The sequence below is a fragment of the Quercus lobata genome, chromosome 3, assembly GCF_001633185.2.
Source record: "Quercus lobata isolate SW786 chromosome 3, ValleyOak3.0 Primary Assembly, whole genome shotgun sequence".
Classification (NCBI taxonomy): domain Eukaryota; kingdom Viridiplantae; phylum Streptophyta; class Magnoliopsida; order Fagales; family Fagaceae; genus Quercus; species Quercus lobata.
Window position 1 is genome coordinate 73695732 of NC_044906.1, and position 3692 is coordinate 73699423.

A 3692-nucleotide genomic window follows, 5' to 3' on the forward strand; every position below is an offset into this window, starting at 1 on the left:
TATTCAAAAAATATATGTGCGGAATATGAAATATAAGCAATACCCAAATTGGCAAACTACTCTAAGCCATTAATTAATCACAACCAGTAGAAATTAAAAGCTAAGAGTAAGGGAAAGAGAGATGCAAACATAAGATAACACTGACACGTGTTATCGAAGAGAAAACCGAAGAACTCAATGAAAAATTTCTCCGCCGCCCTTCAAGCGGTAAATAATCCACTAAAAAATCAATTGGGATATATGAATAGTAATAGACTCTCCAAACCTAATCTACCCAATGTACTTAAACCCTCCAAGCTTCTTGCTCCAACAAGGTTACACTGAACCATGTCTTCTCTAACTTTCTGGATCCCACAATTAGCCCATTGCATCAACTAATATGAATTGGTTCTCTCTTGAACTGCTTCCCAAACACAAAGAATCTTCTCACTACTTTGAATTTGGTGAGGTAAGGATTTGGTTTATAATCCTTTCATAGATATGACAATGGAGAGGGTGAGAGTAGAGGAATTTGGAGAATCAAATGTATAAGATTGTGGATGAATCAATCTTATTTTTCTCTAGGGTTTCTTTCTCAAAATTCTCTTTGGAAGCTCTTTACATTTTGTGCGTATAAGGATATTTATAGTACGGTATGAGATGGAATGTGAAAAGTCACTTTTCAACAAAACAGGGGGTACTGGCACGTCACTCGCGACTAGGATGAGTTGTGAGTTCCAGCCGCCAGTTACCAGATTAGGCCACGTGATCCAGCTGGCCTGACTCTTTATCTTCCTGCATATTTCACACATGTGCTTCATTTCGGCAAGTCACCACTCACGAGTCAGTCGCAAGTCCAGTCGCGAGTCCAGTTGTGAGTCACCTTCTTGTTACACACTCTTGATCGAATCTTTACACTTTCTCACACACAACCCTTTCATTATTCCAACCTAAATACAGGGTTTCTAAATGAAATGCTGAATTACAAATAAATTTGGTACGGAATAAATTAAGTCAACACATAGTTGAATAAATTCAACTTTACAATGTATACTTGTTATATATTTATGTGGGCATTATTTCCTTATTACTATGCTTAATTTGTATAATTAAGCTATTATTTGCATTAATCTCTATTATTTACCTTTACATAATTTCTTGAATATGATGTCATTCATTGTGTGAATTTTCTACTTTTAGGAAATCACGTGTAAAAATGAGTTTACAAGAATTTGTGAGAGAATGGAGGCCAAACTATAATTAAAGAGGAGCTAAAGGATCATGCTTAAATATCTAATGGGGTGTAGCTGAAGTTCTTGGGTCATTTACCATGTTTGGAAGTTTCAAATAAGGAAAGAAATCACAGAGGCAGAATCTGAAAAAGAAAAAAAAAATCAGATTTGAGTACTGATCAGTATTTTGGGCGTATCTCTCTCCTCAAAAATCCAATTGCATCAAGACTAAATGGGCCGGAACCGTGACTTAAATATATACAACTTTCCAGTTTTGAGTTTTTTTAAATTCACAATTTTTGAAAGCTGAAATTAACTCACAAGTTACTATTGTAAATCTGGACGAAAATTAAATAGTAAAAGTTTTATTTTCTTTTGTACACTTTTTACGTAAGGGTTTTGAAGGGAGGCAATGGAGAACGAATTTTGGGGAGAAAAACCTTGTAGTTTCCTTTCTCTAATGGCAGCCTAAACACTTTGCTGGGCTAGGGGTTATGTTTATTCTATACGATATAAATATTTAATGTGATTCTTTCTAAGATTTTAGACAACAACATATTTGATTGTTCAATTAGATTTCTTTTGATGTATTAGTTTTTTCATACTTTCAATAAGTCCAGTCATGTTTTTCTTATTATTTAGATGAATTTCTAATAGTTTCAAATAGAAATCAAGTTTTAAAGTGAAAGGGTTTTTCTAAAAACTATTCTAACTGTATTATTAATCTAGGTTATCATGCGTTCTTAAATAGTCTCAATTTAACCGAATCATAGGTTTTAATTGTTTAAGAAAATCAATTATGAAATATATATTTTCTTAGATCACAAAGAATTTTATATCGATATAGGGAAACATCTCGATACCCTAGTATTTCCATTATTGATTTAAATCAGTTTTTTTATTATTATTATTCTTGTTAACAATCACCAAGAAAAAGTACTTTTCATCTTCACCCAAATTGTTGTTTAATTATAGCGTCTTTGAATTCACCCTACTCCTTGTGGTTCAACCTCAGTACTCCGAGAATTTTATTGCTACAATTTCCTACACTTGGTAGTGAGCAAGCATCAGCTTTACTCATACACATAGACAAGACAACTCTGTAGCTTAGAACCTGGTCGAGCGAGCATACACATGTTAGCATTTTACAAGTGTAAATGGAGGATATTCCTTTGCACTTAATTTCTGTAACTTAATCTGATTTTGGCAGTATTTTTTTCTTTTAATAGATGCAATTTTCTTCTCAAAAAAAAAAAAAAAAAAAACCTAATACTGACTTTTCTAGTTGCCCGTGGTCCAATTACGTTGCTAAAATAAATATATGACTGCATAAGAATATATTTAAGTATAAAGTGCATGCAGAATTGGGATAAAATAAGAATCTATTAACATGCAGTCTTTTACGCAATAGCCATATGTGGAGGCAAGATTTTTTTTTTTTTTTTTTGATAACTTGGCTAAGAACACAATTAATTTAGATTATGGGCTTATAAAAATTTGTGATGGGAAGTTTGAATAAGAATTTAGAATTTATCTCACTCTTACACTAGTATGTAAAAAAGGAAAACTCTTATTCATATCATCATTTTCTGTTACAATTTTGACTCCTAATGTGCAAGGACGGAGTTATTCTTGGACCTGGGGGGTAGTGGCCCCCCCCCCCCCAAAATTTTCAAAAAAAAATTTTAGTATATATATAATATATTATTTTTAGCAATTTGTTTCAATAAAATTGCACTTTGCCCCCCTTAATAATATTATTTATATTTTTAAATGCTATAAAAAAAAAAAATTAGCCCAACAACAAAAATTAAGCCCAAACAACACCCAAAAAAAAAAAATCAAAGCCGGTTCTAATTAGATATCTGCCTAGCCTAGGAGTAGAAAACACTCAACTTACCTCACACATATAATAAAAGGGAAAAAAGAAGGGGATTTCTAAGCCATTCAAAAAAAAAAAAAAAAGAAGAAGAAGAAGAAGAAGGAAAACTGAACTTATGGCTGAATACAGAGGAGAGAAATTTAGCAGCCAGCGGCAGAAGAAGCAAAGGTATCCCTCTCAAGTCTCATCTCATATTGAATCCTTGTTTAGGATGACTTACTTTTAACAATGTGTTGACACTTGACACTGTGACTTGTAAAGAAAACTTAAAAGAGAGCACAGAGCAACTAAGCAACTAGCGCAGGGGGTCAGCCAGTCAGGGACACTGGGGCTGGGAGCCTAGGACGGAGAGACTTGAGATTCAAAGACAGAATATACTAGAGAGAGAGTTAAAAGAAAGGTAAAAATCTGATCCAAGACCCATCTTTGTCTTTAGCATTCTTTTATAAATGAAAAAGTTACATCTGACAAACACAACACCACACGCAACAGCCAACACTTATTGCCATTGATGTTTTGTAATTTTTTTTTTTTTTTTTTTTTGTAGTTTTGTCTTTAGCAATAGTGAATAGCTTGTGATGTTTTGTGATACTTTTTTT